We start from the raw sequence: 22,404 nt of genomic DNA, 5'->3' as shown, positions 1-22,404 counted from the left end.
CAGCAGAGAGTCCAGAGGAAACACTCAGCTCAGCTTTGAACAATTGTTCAAATTAGTGTTAGGGCACCTACCTGGAGAGCTGCTGGAAGACGTCCTTGGGCCTGTCAGCTTTATTCCCGATTTCGGCTCGCCGGGAGAAGTGTTTCCCGACGCCCGAACTTGCAGACGTTTTCCAGCCGAGGGCGTACGCATGCGCCGTGGACAACTGCGGTTGGCGACGTTAGCTTGTGTGCCAAGCCTCGTTCCTGTTCAGGCAGGGCCGCGTCGCATGCGTGGGCTGGCCCACGCTCCAAGCCTCGGCTTCATGCCGTGTGCTTTAAATAGCATTTGAGTGCGGAAACGAATCGCGTCTTAACGCGGTTCATTCCTGACTCGCCGCTGTGCTTCGCCTTGTGTTTTCCAGCTCCTGTCTTGTTCCTTTTTGGATTCCCGTTCCTGTTCCAGTTGTTCTCTCCTTCCTGCTCCTGACTCCCTTGGGTCCGGGTTCCCTGAATTCCCCTGGGGTCCCTGCTTCCTCATGGGGGGTTCTCCTCTCCTGGGGCTTCAGTCTTCCTTGGTTCTCCCTTCCTTAAGTTTCCTTCCTTGCCTGTCTCGTCAGGGTACCAGCTTCTGGCCTGATTCCCAGCTTCAGTCCTCACCTGCTCCACCTGGATACCAGCTCCTGGACTGTATCTCTACTCCAATTCCTACCTGTTTCTTCTGGAGACCAGCTTCTGACTGTTCCCCTTGACTTACCAACCTGAACTGTGTTTTCTCAGCTGGTCCCCAATGTGTCTCCACCACTTCTCTGCAAGGATTCAGAGGATCTCCTCTTCAATCTTCAACCAGCATCCTTGGACTCTTTGGACTTCTCTTCAGTTCCATCTACCTTCCCTGTCATTGCTTGCACTGTCTTGACGTCACGTAAATCCGCAGGGAAGAGTTTTCGTGGCGTCAGGCGTTGGTCCCCATCCATACCTGTATCATCAGGGCTGCGTTGGGGCTGCTTCCTTGCGTCACCTTTTCATCTACCGGCTACCTGTTCAACCAGTCTGGCTTCTCCAGTACGAACATCTCCCGGAAATACAGGTACATCACGGTCATGTGACGCACACCTTAACGGATTAAGACGCCTAACTACCAGTTCAGATTCTGAGATGGATGATACTCAAGAATGAAGAAGTGAGATTAGGGCCTTACGCACCGAGATGACGGCTTTACACCAGGAAAATCTTACTTTACGTCAGTTGGTGGCTCAAGGAGTCAGTTCAAGTACTTCGGCTGAATCTGTGATGGCTCAGACCAGTCCGGTGAAATTCGATGGTGATCCTCGGTGGGTGGCTGAGTTCTGTAACCACTGTAGGATCCATTTCCTGTGTCGCCCAATGCATTTCAACCAGGACAAGGCCAAGGTAGGATATATTTTGGGTAATTTGACTGGGAATGCGTTGGCCTTGGCTACACCCCTGGTGGTAGCCAAGAGCCCTATTTTGGAGGATTTTGTTGCTTTTGAAAAAGCCTTTTTGGAAGTGTTCCAGTCGCCTAATCTCGCTGTGACAGCTCAAAATCAGCTCATGGATTTAAGGCAAGGATCGAGTGACATCATTTCCTACATCAGTCGTTTTCGACAATTGGCCACCGATTCCCAATGGCCGGAAGTCACTCAGAAAACACTGTTCCGAAGGGGACTGAGAGTGGAATACAAAGGTGAGTTACTTATATTCCCGAACCTGACACTCTGTAGTATCTTCAGGAACAAGTTTTACGAATTGACAAGAGTTTGGCTGAGAGACGGAGTGAGAGACGTCGTTCGGAGAGAACACTCCCACTATTTTTGCCTGTACAACCCAAGGATTCTGGTTCCTCTCAGTCTACACCTGAACCAATGCAATTGGGAGCTGTCAGAGGCTCTTTATCGGATGTTGAGAAAAAACGAAGAAGAGACCTCCGATTGTGTTTGTATTGCGGGGCATCTGGGCATTATCTCAGCACCTGTCCACTACGACCACTCCGGAAGTCGGAAAACTAAATGGCCTGTCATATGTAGGGAAGGCAACGACGGGCCCTTCTTCCTTTTCTTCAGTCCTTCCGGATAATAAGCAGGTTAGGCAACTCATGCAGCCAGTGGTGCTCATGGCCTTGTGTATCAAGGTCTCCTGGCCAGGTAAAGAGCCCCATTGAAGTTTTGGGTCTGTTGGATTGCGGTGCTTCCGGCAATTATATTGATGTTAATTTTGCTGCTAGGAATGGAATCACCTTGCTTGAGAAGAAATGTGCTTCAATGGTGGAAGTTATTGATGGGACTCCTTTGTCCTCTGGCCCAGGCCATCAACATATGGGGACCTTGTGACTACAGATTGAGGACATCAGGAACAGATATCCCTGGATGTTATCAAGACACCCACGTATCCCATAATCCCGGGGTCACCCTGGTTGTTACATCACAATCCAAACATCAATTGGGTGACTCGGACATTAGTATTCTGTTCTGACCGCTGTGTACAGGAGTGCTGTGGTATTGAATCCTCTGCCATGACAGTTTCTATCTCAACTCAGACTGATGGAAGTGGCAGGCCTCGCCTATATTCGGTTGCTTTAATACCATCTGAGTATTCCGAATTTCAGGTTTTTTTTTCTGAACCTAAGGATATTCCATTACCTCCTCACAGAACCTTTGATTGCTCCATTGACCTATTACCAAACTCTGTGATACCACATGGCAAGTTGTATTCTTTAACCACACAGGAGAAGGAGGTGTTACAGGAGTATCTAGAGGAATGTCTCCAGAAAGGATATATTACACCCTCTAATTCTCCTGCACGATTTTCCTTATTTTTTTTTGTCAAGAAGAAAGAGGGTACCCTACAGCCATGCGTCGATTACAGGCAACTAAATGACATCACCAGGAAGGACAGATATCCACTTCCTTTGATACAGACTATTATGGAATCCCTGCATAATGCCCGAGTGTTTACCAAGTTCGATCTCCGAGGGGTCTATCATCTGGTGCGCATAAGACCCGGCGATGAATGGAAAACGGCATTCAAAACACCATTAGGACACTACGAATATCGGGTTATGCCCTTTGGGTTATCCAATGCCCCTTCAGTCTTCCAGCGTATCATGGACCATATATTTGCTGATTTAATTGGGATTTCTGTTTGGGTGTATTTGGATGACATTTTGGTATTTTCCAAAGATCTCAAGGAACACACAACTCAGGTGAAGGAGGTTCTTAGATGGTTACAACAGAATCATCTATATGCCAAGGCTGAGAAGTGTCTTTTTCATCAAGACTATATTGAATTCCTTGGATACGTAATCAGTGCTTCTGGCATACATATAGACCCCGCTAAAGTCTGTGCCATCTTGAAATGGAAGTCTCCTAGTGATCTGCGATCTCTTCAATGTTTCCTTGGTTTCATCAATTTTTACCGTCGTTTCATTCCATCTTTTTCCAAGTTGACCGCCCCTCTATCCAGTTTGACCAGTATCAAGAAAACCTTTGTTTGGGGACAGGAAGCTGCTGCCTCTTTTAAACAACTGAAGGAAGCTTTCAGTACTTCTCCAATACTTCATCATCCTCAGGAAGATAGGCTTTTCATAGTGGAAGCCGACGCTTCAGATTTTGCAGTGGGGGCCGTTTTACTACAATATGACCCTGGATTGGAGGCAGATTTTCCACTGGCATATTATTCCAGGAAACTTACAGCTAGTGAACAAAACTATCCGGTAATAGAGAAGGAACTCCTGGCCATTAAGACCGCCTTTGAGGAATGTCGACATCATCTTCTGGGGGGCCGGTTTCCTGTGGAGGTACGCACAGACCATCGTGACTTACAATTTCTGCGTTCTCTTCAGTTCAGAACTTCGCGACAGGCTCGGTGGGCCTTCTTCTTTTCGCATTATGACTTCAACATCACTTATGTTCCTAACACCAGAAATGTGAAAGCAGATGCATTATCTCGCTCCTTGGAGGATGATATCAAACAAGAAGGTCGGGATCAACCTGTGTTAGCCCCGAAGCATTTCCTCCTGGCCCTCGTACCCGATCTACAGAAAGTTGCTCAAGAAACCTCAGTAGATCCTAGACGGTCTACATTGCTGAAACACCCTCAAGTAAGTGAAAAGGATGGCCTGCTCTTTTTCCGGAGAAAGCTGTATTTGCCCACAGAAGACCTCCGTAAAGCCATATTGCAAGGTTTTCATGATTCCAAGATAGGGGGTCACTGTGGCATTCGGTCAACGCAGGAAATAATAGCCCAGCAATTTTGGTGGCCAGGATGGGCTACTCAAGTTAAGCATTATGTTGAGTGCTGCCCTGTCTGTGCCCAAGTCAAGATCCCGCACAAGAGACCTTTTGGCTTGTTGCAACCTACGGAAATACCACCATACCCGTGGCACACAATTGCCACAGACTTTATTGTGGACCTTCTGCTCTCCGAAGGTCACACTTGTATAATGGTGGTGGTGGATTGCTTTACCAAGGTGGCGCACTTCATTCCCTTTGAGAAGATACCTACAGCAGTTCAAATGGCACAGTCTTTCCTGCATAACATCTTCCGTTTACATGGTCTACCAGAAAAGATAATATCTGATCGGGGTTCCCAGTTTGTTTCATCTTTCTGGAATCAGCTTTGCCAACATTTGGGTATCCATTGAGCCCTCAGCTCTGGTCACCATCCACAAACCAATGGACAGACCGAAAGAACTAATCAAACTCTGGAACAATATCTGCGCTGTTTCACCAACGCTTCTCTATCTGACTGGATGTCGCATCTTGCCTTGGCCGAAATGGCATAAAACAATTCTGTTCACTCAGCAACTGGACTGAGTCCCTTTTTCTGTTCTTCTGGTTTTCACCCCAAGTTGCTGCCTCTTCGCCTCCTGTTCAGTCCAGCATTGTTCCTTCTGCTGATCAACTGGTCTCTGAGATTCAAAACCTCCACCATCGGGCTGCTGGTACCCTGGCTCAGGCACGAGAGAGTATGAAGAAAACTGCCGACAATCATCGTAGCCTTCATTTCAGGTGGAGAATCTGGTTTGGCTATCATCCAAGAATTTGCCAGCCCGGAACCTTCCTCTGAAATTGGCCCCCAGATTCCTTGGTCCATTTCGCATAACTAAACAAGTTTCCCCGGTTGCCTTTCGGCTAGCCCTACCTGCATCTTGGCGGATTCACCCAGTGTTTCATGTTTCCCTGCTGAAAGTCTATCAACCCGATCCCTATGGTCGTTCCCACACTCACCGGGCTGCCATTGATATCGGGGGTACACCTGAATTTGAGGTCCAGGAGATTTGTGATTCCCGTTATCATAGGGGGAAGTTGCAATATTTAGTGGACTGGAAGGGTTATCCCGCCTGTGATCGCACTTGAGAACCTGTGGGTAATGTTCACGCACCCCATTTAGTGCGGGAATTCTACTCTTGTCATCCCTGGAAACTGGGTGCTCCTGGCCTTTCTAAGGGGGGTCATAGTGTTAGGGCACCTACCTGGAGGGCTGCTGGAAGACGTCCTCGGGCCTGGCAGCTTTATTCCCGATTTCGGCTCGCCGGGAGAAGTGCTTCCCGACGCCCGAACTTGCTCACGTTTTCCAGCCGAGGGCGTATGCATGCGCCGCGGACAACTGCGGTTGGCGGCATTAGCTTGTGTGCCAAGCCTCGTTCCTGTTCAGGCAGGGCCGCGGTGCATGCATGGGCCGGCCCGCGCTCCAAGCCTCGGCTTTATGCCTGGGTGCTTTAAATAGCGTTCGAATGCGGAAACGAATCGCGTCTTAACGCGGTTCGTTCCTGACTCGCCCCTGTGCTTAGCCTTGTGTTTTCCACCTCCTGTCTTGTTCCTTTTTGGATTCCTGTTCCTGTTCCAGTTGTTCTCTCCTTCCTGCTCCTGACTCCCTTGGGTCCAGGTTCCCTGAATTCCCTTGGGGTCCCTGTTCCTCGTGGGGGGTTCTCCTCTCCTGGGGCTTCAGTCTTCCTTGGTTCTCCCTTCCTTAGGTTTCCTTCCTTGCCTGTCTCGTCAGGGTACCAGCTTCTGGCCTGATTCCCAGCTTCAGTCCTCACCTGCTCCACCTGGATACCAGCTCCTGGACTGTATCTCTACTCCAGTTCCTACCTGTTTCTTCTGGAGACCAGCTTCTGACTGTTCCCCTTGATTTTAATAGCAACTAATAACTACATTTATAAAAAATAGTGCTGCTCACTACAAAATGAGAATGTAGCCTCATTAATGTACCACCTGAGCCTTGATTACAGGGGGTGAGCAGGACAAAACTGTTCACCAGGTGTAGAATAGCAGGGAATCGTATAGCAGAAAGTTGCAAAGGCAACTGATCAGATTGGGAGACCGTTGCTCAGATGTTATACGTTTAGACCTTCCTGTAAACAATAGGTTTTCTTTCCTATTCCTGCAGCAACACATGCTGTAAAATGCAGTGTTTTGACATGGGGATGAGTACAACTCCTGTGTTTCACTCGGTGTGGGAACCTTTGCCCCATAGCAAAAATCAAAAGCTGGCACCCAATAATATACACACAGTAAGTGAACATATCTTAAAGTGAAAGATACAAATTTAGTTCACTTGACCTTTCCCCTTAGAAGAAAGTGCACCAGACAAATGAGCATTGGCCTTTAAAAAAAGTAATCGTCAACAGAAAAATAATCTGAGGGGAGACATTTTTCATTAAATACATTGGCCAAGTATAAAAGGTATTCACCTTTTCAACCAAGCAATATGTAGTGAAATATTCCCTAGAAAACAAAATCCCAGTATGAGCATGTGTGTTGATGATTATTTTATGTGACTTGCGGGTAAATGTCTGCACTGGAAACATGACAACTTTGATGAAATAATGGTAGCCAAATGCTTGAGCAAGCTTGCTGATCCAAGTGGGATGCGTCCGTCCTCTGAAAAAAGTTACACTGTTGACCCACATGTATCCTTTACGTCTGCCCTGAAAAGCAGCACATGGCCACAATCAGGCCAAAATAACTACACCAGTCTCCAGGATTGCAACCACTTTTGCCACATCCTGGGCACATATTCAGGACTCATTTGCCCTCTCATCATTCCACCTACTCAAACCCACATCCGGCTTTCAACAATACTCTGATTTAAAAAGATGACTTGAAAAGTACACGTACCATACTAATGTACCCACTCAAATATATAAATCATTACAGAAATATGTTCAGCAAAAAGTCTACAATTGTTGCATTATCCCCCCATCTTGACTGGGAGACTACAAATAAAAGAATGCAATTCAGCAACATGTCAAAAATGGCCTTTGGATTTTGAAAATTTATTTTCAGGAGTATAAAACATTTAATGTGTGAAACAGTTACATGTTTGTGTTTCAGTGTTTGACAAATGCAAGGTTCATATACGATGTGATGAAAATATCACATTCTATAAAAAGTTACTTTATTTGGTGCATTAAATATGAACATCTGAAAATAATGTAGCAAAGTTAAAACCGTTTTGCTTGATTTATTGTAATTGACCTGGAGGAGAGCATAGATTTGGGCAGCTAACTGGTGCTTTGTGTCTGCTTTTAGAAGGAAAATGCCTATTTGCATTTCTTAACACAGAAACGTTAGGAACCTCTCCTCCAAAACAATGGTCTCTTAAATTGGCCATCATGTGTAAATCACCCCCACTTTAACGTGCTGCTTGAAGAAAGAAAGTGATAAGCAGTCATTATGGGGCCTGCAGCATCTGATTGGCCGCTGGGAACAGGTGTCTCTCTAGAGAGCCACGGGAGGTTGGGCGGCTATGCCGTAGCCTCATGTGAGCTTCGTATATGGAAGCTGCTCAGCAGTTGAAGCTGACAATGGTGCCTTGTGGGGGCCCCTCTGACAGCTTCTGACAGCGGGGCTCTGGGCCACCGCACAGACTGCCCATGCCTGGGGCCGGCTCTGCCTTTAGGAGTTTCAAATGACAGTAGTACTGTGTGTGATGAATCGAGTGATTGCTGGGTTTGTGGCTGTTGTGGCAGTGTGTTGTCCTTCCTGTGCCATAGAGAATGTCAGATTTGTTTGGTTGGAGTGGCACGATTTTGGTCATATGGGGTGATGCATCTGGGTGCATGTGTGTTCTGGAGTGGTTACGGCATCGAGATTGTAGCATATCCAGTGGTGGAAATGGAAAAAGTTTAAAGGGGGATCCTACCAGGGCCAGGGTTTGGAGTTCCGGGGGGTGGAGCTGGCAGTTGAATTCTGATAAAAGGAAATGTTCAAAATATTAGTTTAAAAATGGTGCAATTTCTTTCATGCTGCTTCTTTCCAAACTCCACACTGTACATCAATTCCACTTTAAATCACATCCTTGGCAGAGGTGCACCCAAAATACTGTTGGTAATGCAGTGATCTTTAGTACATTGAGAGATCCATAGACCTGCTGTACAGCAGAAGGCTACCAGTGTAGCTCAGCATGTTGAGAGACCGTTGCTGAGATGTTATATCTTGAAAACTGGTTGTTATGTGACTTTATGCATTTCCTCATAGAAAACAAGTGCTATAAAATGTGTTTTGGCCAGGGAATGGGTTGGGCTGGTCGCTTGCTTATATTCAGGGTGGACATGGGGGTATGTCTGCCCCTGTAGTGAAAATCAAAAGTTGGCACACATGAACCCACAGTTTTTTTCAAATGTATTTGTGATTAAGCAGTTTGACAAGCATATAACATCTATATTAATATAACCTGTGATAAAACGCAAAGGAAGGGGCACAAAAAGTGCAGGGTATTTATTTGTGTAGTAGGTCGACAAAAAAAGAAGAAACACATTTCAAAGAAAACTACTAAGCAGCATTTTTGAGTTTGAAAATGACTTTTTTTTCTTTATGAAAGTGTAAGATGCACATTTGGAAAACAATAGTGTGGCAAGCATGTAGAAAGCCTGCTTTCAAGAGTGATGGCCCTCAATCCAGTGATAGTCATGGCCCATGATTCCTGTGGTGTCCCTTTCAGGCCAGAAGAAAGAACACATGCTGAGCAAATAAGACCTGAAAATCAGCGTGTGATGGCTGGGGAAAGGAGACCAGAACAGATAAGATCAGCAAGCTCCCAGCTTCCTTCAACAAAGCCTTGTCAGGGCTGAGGCGGGCCGGGCCCGAGATCCGGGGAGACATCTGATGCCAAATACCTCTATATAAGGCTGACTTGGGTCAGGGACCACATTATCTGCAACTTGCTCTTACTAAATACGCTCCCTCTAGACCTCTATATTCCTCTGCTACCAACTCTCTGTGTGTCAAGCGTTTCGCTAAACAGAGGGCCGGTGGCCGATATCTTTCCTCTGCTGGCTCCCTATTATGGAACAGCCTCCCCCTTCCTCTTCATCTTGAGCCGGATCTCCTCAAATTTCGGAAGCTCATCAAGACTTTCCTTTTCACCTCCTCCTTCCCCTCGTCCCTCCTTTGCTAACCCCACAGTTGCTGAGATTGGTCACCAGGGCCCTTAATTATCCTTCGTGGCCCTGGCCTACCACACCCTATCGTCTTCGGCCTCCTCCTCCAACAACACTGGCCTTGGCACCCACCAGCCTATACCACTGTAGGCCTGCACTTACCTATTTATTTCAGCTCAACGCTCCCCAGCACTTCCAACAATGGGCACTTACATCTGCTGCTCAATCACGATCATTGACACTCCAGCACTTACCCCCCAACACCCTTTCCTCTCTCTGCACTTGCACGCTCTGAATGCTCACAAGGCCGACTAGGTCCGTCTTTATCCTCCAGTGTATTCATTGTTTTTACTCCCATGTTCCCTCCCTGTTGCCCTGTGGGCGCTTTGAAAAACAATTTACTTGCTGCATAAGTGCCAAAAAATGCACAATAAATAAATAAATAAGGGAGTCTGTACTCACCAAAAGGACACACTTGAGTTACATCCAATACACCATTGTTGCTAACATCTGGCGTGTGCAAGACAAAAAGGTAGAGCAGAAGTAGTAAAGGGGGTTTGGGTTAAGCATTAGGTATTACTTATGCGTACACACTTACACAGAAAGTCAGCAAGCTACTCCCACACAATTGCTGCCACAGTTATTGTTTGTGCTAACTCCTCTTTCAGGGCAAGCAATGGCAGGCACTGTGAAACTGACAACTGGCGAAGTTACAAAAGTTGACTTAAGAAAAGACAAGAAATACCAGCTGCAATGGCAACTCTGCCCACAAATCCTTTGATCACACAGGGTGTGTAAAAAAGCTGCAAAAACAAAGATCATGTTAATTTTAGTTTGTGTTAAACAATAAAAGACCAAGCGTATCCCCGCCGAAAGTGTAGGGCCTTCCACAAATTGATTGAGATTGAGCATGCTCAGGTAGGTCCTTAAAGCATCTGCCTGGGGAAGCATAGGGTTATCCACCCATGGGTTACATCTCCCAACACGATTAGAAGATTAGCTGTTAATGCTCTGCGCACCTGCTAATTTTGGGATGTCCATCAAGTCTGTTGACCCATGCTGACTCCAACCACTGATTCAGTATCCAAACCACCAGTTGCATTCAAATCCTGCTGAGTTAGGTCACCATCATCCAAATCATGTCTCAAAACCACACAGAAGTTCTTAGAAGAGCTGCTTGATGCTGATGAGCCTTCTAACAAACATATCAACAGTGGACTTGTGGACTAGGTGCCTTTTACCTGGCATCTTCGGTAATAGAGCTCCCAGGTCTTTACTTTAGGCCCTCGAGGCTGCTTGGGTCATATTTTCCTACCTTATCCGTGGCATTTAAAGGAACTATTTCTGTGTTTCCATTATTCCTTCCTCTACTTGCTTATTTTTTATATCCCTCCATCTGAACATTTCCCAGAGTACCTGTCTACCTATCAAGTATAGCCAACCTCTATTACAGTGTGCTTTTACCTTACAAGAGTGGGTAATTGGTATGCTTTGTGATTCTGTGATTTCTTTCTGTGGGTAAGGTATCTCTTCCAGGCTTGCATTCCTGCAGCCTGTCCCCATTTTAAATTGGATTGCCTAAAAATGTTTAATCTCACCTTTCAGCGTGTCCATTTTCCCTGCCCCGACCCCTTCCTGCTTCTCTTCCTGCCCACCTCCCTGACCTCCCCGTCCCGTGATTGGCTCTGTTGCCTTCTGTGTACCATCTGTGGTCTTGCTGAATTGCTGTTCGGCATGCTTTCTTCAGTGGCCTTCTGTGGGTAAGTTCTCTCTTTCAGGCATGCACAATTGGATTGCCTAAAATGTTTTAATCCTCACCTTGCTGTGTGCCCCTCTTCCCAGCCCCGATCCCTTCCTGCTTCTCCTCCCGCCCGCCACCCTGCCCACCCCTGACCTGTGATTGGCTCTGTTGGCTTCTGTAAGTCATTACTCCAGGGCAGTCCAACTCCCCGTTGCAGCCCCCCGAGGCAAAGGGCAGCTCCCACATTTGCAGCTCCAGAGGGTGTTAGCCAGTGTTCGCAGAGTGATCATGCAGCACAGCTGTCAACCAGCAGCGACTGACAAGCAAAGTCAGATTTGTGTGTTCTTGCATTTGCTGCTTTGTAAAAAATCGGGCTTTTTCCGTCTTTCCTAGGAAAGTCGAATCTGTGTTTTCTTGCACTTGCTGCTGTGCTTACAAAATAGGCTTTTCTCCTCTTCCCTCTATCTAGAGTTTCCCTCTTCCTGATAACTGGCTTCTAGGTGTCATGCTTCTGCTTTATGATGTTACCTAGGCCTTTCTCCCTTCGTTGACACTTGACTCTAGTTGTGTTGTTGCTGTTGGTTGTAGTTGGTGTCGTGCTCTGCAGTTCCTCTTCTATCCCCCCTTCCTCCTCTCTGCACTTTTCCTCAATGGTGCTCCCAATTTCCCCTCTCTTCTCTAATTTCTATTCCATCACCTATCCTATCCCTCTAATATAGTCTGGTAGGAAAAAGTTTAAGAAGGATCTCCTGGTCTCAAATCCAGGCCTACCCACCGTTGACACTTATGTCAACCCTTCTTCCAGGCAGATCTTCACCAACATCCTTGTTCCTTCACCGGACCTATGGATTGCCATTATGGTCTCTGTGCTCTCCCCTTTCGCTTCCTCTCCCATTATGGGTGGCACCCGTTGGGAGGTACTCTTGGCATCCGTCCTGTCGCCTAGGGTCATCATTAATGTCTACCTAAATGGCACTGTCAAGGTCCAGGGCTCTCAGCCCAACCTCCTCCTTCTTGATAGGTGTCTTCCTCTCTTACTTCCATCTTTTTATCCCATAACACCTGATAACGTTTCTAGACAAGTCCGCTCTATGAAGGTCTCATCCAAGCATGTGCTCACCTGCTCCTCCAGAGCTATCAAGGACAACATTGCCTCACTCGTTCCAACCATGGCCGATTTCTGCAATCACCCCTTTGCCACTGGATCCTTCCCCTCGCTCCTCAAGCACTCCCTTGTGCAACCTCTCCTCAAAAAGCCTTCTGCTGACCCTTCCTGTCTGTCAAACTACCGCCCTATCTCCATTACTACCTTCCTGGGCATCTCCCAGCTTATCCACCACAATGAATCTGTTGGTTGTCTCCACGACCACCAGTCTAGCTTCAGATCTGCCAAAGGCACGGAAACTGCTCTCCTCAACACACATGAAGACCTGCTCTCTAATCTCGATTCCAGCTCTCCTACCATTCTCATCCTTATTAACCTTTCCTCTGCCTTTGATACGGTCAATCATGCTACCCTGGCAAATCGGCTCTGTCATACCCTTCTCCCAGAAACTCAATGTCTCCAGAGCTCTGGTCCTCTCCAGGCTGGACAAATGCAACAGCCTCTTCCTTAATCTTACTAACTCCTCCCTTCACCCCCTTCAACTAATCCAGAATAGGACTGCAAGACGTAAGCTTCAAGCCTAGGGACTGCATCGCTCCAGCCCTAAAACTCTCCACTGGCTCCCAGTTGCTGTGAGGATCAAGTTCAAGACCCTCTGCATCATCCACAAGGCTTTATGGGGCCTGGGATCCCTCTACATCCAACTCTCTTTCCCTAACTACCTCCCTGCTAGAGCCCTTCGGTCATCTAGCTCTAACTCTTGGCAGATAAGACGCTTTTCCAAGTAGAGAGTGGGAGTAGATCTCTCTCCTCTCCCGGTGCCTCCATCTGGAATGGCCTCCATGCCCCTCTCAGACTTGAGCCAGATCTCCTTAAGTTCCGGAAGCTTCTCAAGACCTTTCTTTTCTCTTCTTCCTTCCCTCTCCACCTCCCCTGCTAATGTCGCTGTCTGCTGCTTGACTGGCTTCCTGGTTCCTCAGAGTCTTCAGGGCACCAGTCCCCCCATTCCAGTCTACCTCTACCCTTGGTCTCCCCAGACCCCCCTCTACCTGCACTGCCCTTCCGGGCCCCTCCCCCTGCACTTGCCTGGCTGGGCCTGCACCCTTGTATTCCTTGCAGCCCCCTCCTCGCACTTCGTTTGTTGACCTTCCTTCCCCTGCACTCACTGCTTTCCCTGGGCTCTGTCCACCTGGCCTCCCTTGGTACTCGCTTTTCTCACGGGCCCTTTCGAATCCCTCACCGGCACTCCCCCCTGCCCTCTCTCCCCTGCTCTTCTCTTACTGATTTTGCACATTCCGAATGTCACAAGGCCTAGTAGGATTGATTTGTTTCATCCTCCCTGTTCCCCCACATTCTTGTCTTGTTGCGCTTCGAAACACATTGTGTATAGGTGCATTATAAACACCCAATAAATAAATAAAAGCTTGTTATTTTGTGTAGCGCTTTCCTTGGACATTGCTTCTATTATGAAACTCACTGTATTGCACTGTTGTTCTTTACAAGCTTCCACTGCTGATCCACATCTCATTCCATGCTACCAACACTGAGGTGAAGGATGTACATTATGTACTTTGACCTCATTTATTTTTGACTGAAATACCTCTGAGCTGGCTTGCTGTATGAATTTGGGCAGAGCTCATAAAAACCTTTGACCCCATCATCTTACTTCTTCTAGCCACAATAGGATTTTGTCACAGCTGTAGAGTCTAAGTTCCAGGTACAGAGCTTGAATTGGAGTTCAAGTCCTTATTAGTTGACAGCTTTTTCATATTGCACTCTCCATTTTAGTCAGGAAATGCAGAAACGTTGATGGGTGACACAGACAGATGTATAGTACGGACAAGAGATCTATATCTCCTATGACTTATGTTGGAAAGGCAAGAGGGTCTTCCCACCCCCCCAGGCAATACCGAATCAGAAATAAACACTAAGAGAGCACATCCAGGGAGCAGGGGGCACATAGAGGAGGGAGCATGATCACCTTAGTGCATGCATTACAATCAAAATTGTTGATGTGGGTGTGAACGCCATCTTGGCGAATGGCAGCCATCTTAGAATTTAGGCTCCAGCGCGGCGAACAGTATTTTGTGTGTTAGAATACTTTTTCTTTATTTTCTACAAATTCAAATTGAGCCGATACCCAACTCGTCTTACACCCCCTGTTTTATCACAGTATCAGGGATGTCATATCACTAGCAACTATAAGGCAAGGTATCACAAAAGGCATACAGTTGAAAAGCAATTTGAAAGTGAGAACACAGTGTAGCCAAATTCACACGTTGAAAAGTTGCAATTTACACATTTGCAGTTTTAAATGTCAAAAGTTTTTTTTTAAACGGGTGAAATACATAGAATCGGAATGCGGTTTTTAGTCTGGGTGATAGATGCACATCACAGGGACAATATAGACGTGCAAGAGTGACTATAGCTGGATAATTGGATGAGATTTTCAATGTGACAGGAGAAAATCGGTTTTAAAGAAAAGACAAATTTCACTTACCCTAGATTTAATGGCTAGCAAAGAGGAACGCCACCCGTGAATATAAAAGTTACGCTGCAGTTGTAACCCTTCACGCAGTGTACTCCTTTTCTTTATGGAAAATTAATTTATTTAATCAAAATATTGCTTAGGAGTTACAAGATGGTGTGAATGAAAGCATGGCGCTAACACTAGGAAATCAAGGACAATATGCACAAAGAATTACAACAGTTGAAGACAAGTTATCAGGGTATGAATAGAATTACTTCCAGAGTAGGACAAAGAAAAAGGGTCAAGATGGGGTAGGCTATGTGTTGCTTTGGGATGGGGAAATACTCACAATCAGCGCTGGAGTTTGGAATTTGGAACAGCCAACCAGGTTTCTGGGCTCAGGGCTCTGGTCACCGCAAAGCAGACTCTCCTGGCAAAAGACAGCTGGGCAAGTCTGGTCACTGGATGGCAAGGGTACAGCGGGCATGCAGGTAGTGGGCAAAAAGTCGGTCTGGTCACAGGATGCTCCCAAAGGGGTACCACAGCTTTTCCCCCTTGTTATTTTGATTTTTAGTGGGGTTTCTGGATCAATGGCCTTGCTGGGATAGGGTCAGCTATGCTTTGGCCTGGCAGTATAGTCTGGAATCTTACAAAGGTGGATCTGGATGTCTGGATACGCAGGCGCTGGAAATTCTGCTCCCACCCCTTTTATAAAGCGGTGACATCACTGAGTATATTATTGGGCAGAACTAAGCTAGGCCTACCCTCAAGAATCGGATAGGTCAGCCTAAGTTAATCGCCTCCTCAAGGAGGAGATTCAGTTTAGGGGGTTGTGTTCTATGAGGTCAAAAGCCATCCCACAGTCCTTTTTGCCAAAAATCAATCTTAACATAAATCACACATTTGTACAGTCGTGGCATTTTGGAAAATCACATAGGCAGGTTACATATTTTACACAGACCATGGCAGTCCAATTCTCATGTTCTTAGGACTTTGTTTCGTCCGTCTAATAATATTTTGTCATTTTCAATTAAATGATTTTACCTAAAATTCCATAACTTTATACATGTGTATATATTATATGGCATGTGAATATTGAATTTTAAAGTGGCATAATATACACTTTCCTCAGAATATACAATTCTCTGCCACTTCTGTCCACAATATGCCAGTGAAGGCTACCACGTCTTGTTTAAAAACCACAAAAATGACATTTAAGCTGTTAAATTTTATATTCCTGTGAAGTCCTGTTGCAGAGATAAAAGTCTTTAAAGTTTTATTAATAAACTAGTCTTTTGAACCAAAATGGGTGGACTTTTGTCCTCGTGCTGGGACAATTTATTTCTCTTCATACTACCACCAAATGTCAGCTTAGCCCAGTGTTGCCCTGGAATTTCCCCAGCTTGAGTGACTGTTGGTTGTCACTTCCAAAAGTCACACTTAGGTGTTCCAGATCTATTGTCTCAAGCTGAAGCCCAGACAGAAGTCTGATGAGAGTGATATTTCTTTCTCTTGGTCCATTCAAAGTTTTCAAGGCAACAGTTAACATGTAGGTGTCCCAGAACTCCCTTGTCGCTCCTTTTGGGGGAATCCCCCAGCCCCCAACTGTCCCTTTAGCCATAGTAGAACCCTGTTTGGCTAATTTTCCAGTATAGCCAATGCCTTTATTTCTTTGTTTTATTTTATTTTATTTTGTTTTGTTTTGAATCAGCAGCAATCCTGTTGAAATAAACATCCCATATATGTTTCCAGCAAACCCCCTTTACATTGCTAGGCCAAGACAGGGCCTTCTTTCAACATTACACTTTTAAAAACAGGCATTTTTCCTTATTTGCAAAAGCACATTTTAACACATGGTGAAGTCTACTGGTCTGACCATTTCAAAAGGTTTTCTCTTCCTTCTGACTTCCCAACATTCCTTTGCAGCCCTAGTCAGTTTCACGTATACCACAATCTGTTTAAGACACAGGTCCACTAAAATTGACATATGCCCTTAGAGCTAGGGTTTCTTAATGCAGGGTTTATTTTTGACACTTTGTAGCCAAAAGTCAAGTGCTTTTCCGTACGGCTGAAAGTAATGTTTCTGGTGACTTCCCAGAACATACCTGACACAGCCTGCCATTCAGTGACAATGCTCTCTTTTGCTGGCATAATCTGAATGTGGATGGGCACAGCTAGATCTCCCTTGGTCCGAACTGTGTAAGGTTGAACAGATGAGAAAGAGCATCAGGGCGCCATCATTATAAAGGCCAAATATTTCCTTTTTCAAGGGTGAATGTGGATCTAGCAGCAAAGCAGTGCTGCTTCTCAATTTCTTCTTGGTGCATGTAAGAAACATACTCGCAGGCTTTCTCAGTGTGCCCCCTTGTTCCATCCTGCCCAATAGGTGCTTGGCAAGACAGTGCAGCCATCATTTTGTAGCTGCACAGTTTTGATGCTGGGCAATGGTGCTTAAAGGAGCCAGCACAGCCATTCTGCTGTTAACTGCTGAAGTGCAGCTTGGTGATGTGGGGAAGTAGTGCTGAGTGGGTAAATGTATCCCACAAAGCACAGCAGATAGCCTGGGAGGTGTAACATTCTTTCCGTTTCTGGTTGCTTTAATCGTTCTGGGGTTTGCGTCAAGTCTGGAGGGGGATGCGGGGGTACCGGCTCAAAATGTCAGCAGATTGTGGTCGGTCAATACAAGGGGATCACGACCACGTTTGATGGGAAAAGACCCAGTCGAGTGTGTGCCCCCTAATAATGATGGGTCCTTCTACCCACTGAGAGAACCCTATGGAGTTAAGGGCAGCCAACAGGGATGAGGCAGAGCTGTCAGAAGGTACATCTGCCCAGTAGTTGAAGTGTCAAAGAAGAGTGAAGGGGTTTTTAGCCTTGGTAATTTTTATTCAGAAGATTCAAAAACCGTTCTTCAAAAAGAGTTAGCATTCTCGGGAGTCTGTAAATGATAACAATAGTCAGGGAAACATTGGGGGTCATTATGAGTACGGCGGTATGGGGTTAACAGCACCGATAAGGATGCCAGTGCGGTTAACCCCCTACCACCGCATTCCGAGGTCCCTTAGCGGGTCCCACTAGGGCTGGCTGGTTTTACCAGCAGCCCTTAGTGGGACCCGTTAAGGGACCAGGGAGCTAATAGCGGGCCCGCTTTTTGCGGGCCCATTATTAGCTCCTTCCCCATTCCCATGGAGCCCTATGGGGGCTCGAATGGAAATGGGGAATGGTTTTCAGAATGGGGATTTACCGTGTCCTCCAAGGTTGGAATGACCCAGTAAATCCCCATTCTGAGAACCCGGACACGGGTTTGGAGGCAGCCATGGTGCTAATAGCACTATGGCTGCCTCCAAACTCGTAATGACCCCCATTGTCTGTAATTTTAAGTTTTGCCACTAAACTCTCACAGTCACCCGGGGGCTCATGAATAGAAAGATGGCATTCCCCCCCCACGTTGACTACAACGTTCAGCCCAGAGGATTTGATAATTGGAAGGAATGGCAAGCATGGCCTCAGATGGAATAGTCTCATTGAGCCAAGACTCCATCACGGCAAGAAAATTGGGACTAGAATTGGTGAGTAGGTCCTGGATCTCAACCCCCTGCTGCATAAGGGAGTGTGTGTTATGGAGAGAAAAACAAAGAGGGCAGCCACACAAATATTTTTCTAAGGCTTTTTTGTCTGTCAAAAGGATGTTGGGGACGCCTCTTGAATATCATTGGCAACTGGGCAACTTTAAATATGCACAGGACTCATCGTCTGGGTGGGTAAGGGCATAGAGGAGTTAACGAGAACCTGCCTCTGTTCCTCTGGCTGCCTGCTAACAGGACTAACGAAGGAGGATTTGAACAGGGGAGAGGGGACTTTGTGGTTAAGTCACTTTGTTTAGCAATGCAGACAGGTGCGGAACTGGGAGTAGAGCAAATTTGCAGGAGCTCTAGATGCTTATATTTAGCCAAGATGGCTGCACTTTTGTGCTGTTCATTTATAATGTGAGGAGGACACACGGTTCCCCCTGAGCGAAGCTCACTAATATGCATGTGTATATCTCACATGGTGTGTAGCGTAGATAAATATTGTAATAAAAAACAAGACCTCGTGGCTAATGTAGTAGAGGCCATGGGGATTGGGTGTACGCTCTGTAGCAATCCGTACACAAACCAGCGACAACTGGCCTCTTCAAACACGCCGGCACTAACACGCCACCAACATGTTTTTAGAGGTCCGGGTTGCCGGGAGATGTAGTTCCTGCAAACTACTGAGATCGCCTGCTGCTCGGAGCTGGGGAACGAGCAGCAGGCAGTGCAGGAAGCAAGAAATGCCGTGCACAGGTAATGGTGTGTGGATACACTGAGAGAGAAGCTAATCACAGTAAGTCAAAGCTAGCCTGTGGGCACAAAGTAAAATCTAGATGATCAGAGGTTTAGACAATGGCTACAATAACTCAATGTTGAGGTGCAGTCCTTACTGCATGGAAGATGAATAAATACAGTGAAACAAGTAAAAGTACATTTCAGTTTCATTTGTACATGGGCGAAAGCGCTCCAGAAAACAAATGCACAGATTCCACTCATACATCAGACAACACTTCAGAATACCATGCTGCCGGGAGGGACGATGTTTAAATACTCCTTAGAGACAACTGGCCTGTTCATACACACCAGCGCTAATGCACCGCTGATGTGTTTTAGAGGTCTGTATTGCTGGGAGATGTAGTTCCAGCGAACTACTGAGATTGCCTGCTGCTCGGGGCTGGGGAACGAGCAGCAGGCAGTGCGGGAAGCAAGAAATGCAATGCACAGGTGATGGTGCATGGATACAGCAAGGGAGAAGCTACTTGCAGTAAGTCAAAGTTAGCCTGTGGGCGCAAAGTCGAATCTAGATGATCAGAGGTTTACACTTTGCGGATCTGGGACCCGCACCCACATAAAAGATTGGAAACAAGGAGACATAGAGGAATCCGCAAACCAGCCTTTAAAAAGAACATTATTTAGGTCAAGAGGAAAGGAGCACTACCCCATTCTTGGAACTTTGTGGTTTTGAACATCTCGTTTCACCTTACTACCAATCTGGGAACTTTTCTGTTTATTGATAACACCAAGAACATTGTTTCATTTAGTAAAGAATACCTTTGCACAGTTATCTGAGAATGTAAGTGTTAGGGACAGAAACAGGTTTTTGACACAACAGTGATAAACCTCTTGATTTTGGACTTCCTGACATTTTCACTAGTTTACTTTGAGGCAGGGACACCCCTCATAGTATTTAGGGATAGGGAGGCATTTTCCAAACCTTTTTGTGTTAATAAAGGTCTTTGCCCAAAAATATGCCACCACTGTGACTAACTCATACTTCTGCAACCTTACATTACCCACCCTCTGTCTACCCCCACCAATCCACAATACCCCTACCGTCTCAACAGTTTAGCATGTGAACAAGAGTAAAAGAGTGCATTCAAGAAAATGCCAAAAAGATTTACAGATCATTGGGGGCCAACAAGAACAGTCCAAATATCCATTGTCCATACACTGGCATGAGGCCACAACAAGTGTGTTCTGCAGGACAAACGTTTTGGTTCTATCACTCCAAAACGAGTGCCAGGCACGCTGAGACGAAAAGTGAAACAAGAGAACAGTGTGGTGTCATGACAAAAGAGTGACGTATATGAAGTGTATGAGGTGTGCCATGTGGTGTGTTGACAACAAGAGTGAATTTACTGACAGTGCGGGTCATTCATAGTGGGTGGCAAGGCAACAACCGACCACCCTTTATGGATGAATGGTGAAATGTGAAAGTTAAACTTATTCTACTGTCACATTCACGATGGAATGTTTTTTCAAGCCTTTATAAACCCACCATAGTGTTGCTGTTGTTTTCTAAACATACCCCAATGCTCCAACCACAAGTATCTCAGATTATACTTCACTGATGATCCCGAATAAGGGTGAATTCTATGCAATTGGTTGTACCATCGAGCGCTTTCTTTCTTGGGCTGAAAAAGCTCTGTATCAAATAGCACTTCCTATAAGACAAAGAAGATTTTCTGAAGAAAAAGGCCTGCATTGGAGCTTATTAGCAAACCCACAATGCCTTGCTCATGTGGCTCTGAACTGCAGGTGAACTCTGGTGATAGCAACTGGGTGGCACCAGGGCATGTTTAACTAGGATCAAATGACTTCATTTACTTTCACATCTCAGGTGGGAGTGTTTTTTTCAAGCCTTTTTAATGCCACCATAACTTTGTTGGCTTTGCTAAGCACGTCACAATTCTCCAACCACAAGTCTGTCAGGCTATAATGAATTAATGATCTCTAATAAGAATGAAGCAAGGTATGAAGTCTGCAGCCTTGAAAACTGGCTGTCTCGGGTCAATTATGCTATCTATAAAATATCACTGCCATGTACGAGAAATACCGTTTTCTGGAGCAAAAGGCTTGCATTTGGGCTAGTTTGCATACCCTCCATGCTGTGCACATTTCAGATAGAAGTTTCTTTTTAAACCATATATACACATATATATATATATATATATATATATATATATATATATATATATATATATATATATATATATACTACAAAAAAAACTTTGTTGAGGGGACGTTATGGTTAAGTTGCCCTACCAAAAACCTCTGCACTTCACTAAAAAAATAATTTCACCCTCCCCTTTATGCTTCAACTTACAACCGAAAAACCCCTGAAATTCGACAGTTATGGTAAACTAAGCCCCCAAACCTGCCACCACCCCTGTGCACTGCTAACACTAACATCCAGACCATGAAAGATGTCATCTCAAATGTCACTGATGACATCACTGACGACATCACATGTTTAGCCCCTTTGTTTGCGTTCCCTGCCATATATATATATATATATGTACATTCAGTAAAAAAACTTTGTTAAAGGAATGTTATACTTCACAGTGAAGCCAAACACCGCTGCATATTCCCCCATTATGGTAAGCTAAGCAACCATAACTTTCACCATCTACGTGCATTGCTAAGACTAACATCCAGGACATGAAAGATGACATCACAAATATCATTGATGACATCACTGACAACAGCACAGGTCTGCCTCACTTATTTTGGTGCCGTGAAAAATGTAGGCCTGGTCGGAGGGCGCTGTTGCGCACAACGAAGATGGCCGCCTGATTTTGGTGCTCCCGCTACATACAGAAATCCTTTTATTGTAAATCCTCTTCGAAGCCACCTCAGACACTAAGAACTTCGATACAGATGGCCTAACTACCGGTCCACGGTTCCCAAAAATCCTGGGACGCAACGACTTGGCAAACTGTAGCAAATCCTGTCTGTGTCTGGACTGGCTCGTGCTGTGAGCGCGACCCGCCTGAGGGCTCCGCGAGGACATTGCCTGGGGCCGTGGATTCGAGGGGGCGTGAGGCCACGGGTGGGCGGAGCCTGCGTTTGCGGACCGCGCCGGGCCCTCTCGTTCTGCTGGAGGCAGAGACACGGGACCCGAGCTAACTGTTGGGACAGGGAGGCATCGGCGGACTAGCACTCGCCAGCGGCTGGGCTTTGGTTTGGCCCCCCGTCTCCGGAGGACCCTGTCGGACGGATCGCGTGGAGGCACGGCACTTCTGCGATGCTCCAAGACCCGATCAAAGGAGGACACGCTTACACAGCGGTAAGGAGTCCGGGGCCGTGGCGGTGGGGGGGCAGAAGCCCATTTAGCTCAAAAGTCATTCCC

The sequence above is a fragment of the Ambystoma mexicanum genome, chromosome 3p (genome assembly GCF_040938575.1).
Source record: "Ambystoma mexicanum isolate Mex_15411 chromosome 3p, UKY_AmexF1_1, whole genome shotgun sequence".
NCBI lineage: Eukaryota > Metazoa > Chordata > Amphibia > Caudata > Ambystomatidae > Ambystoma > Ambystoma mexicanum.
Note: the sequence above shows the minus strand (reverse complement) of the source record.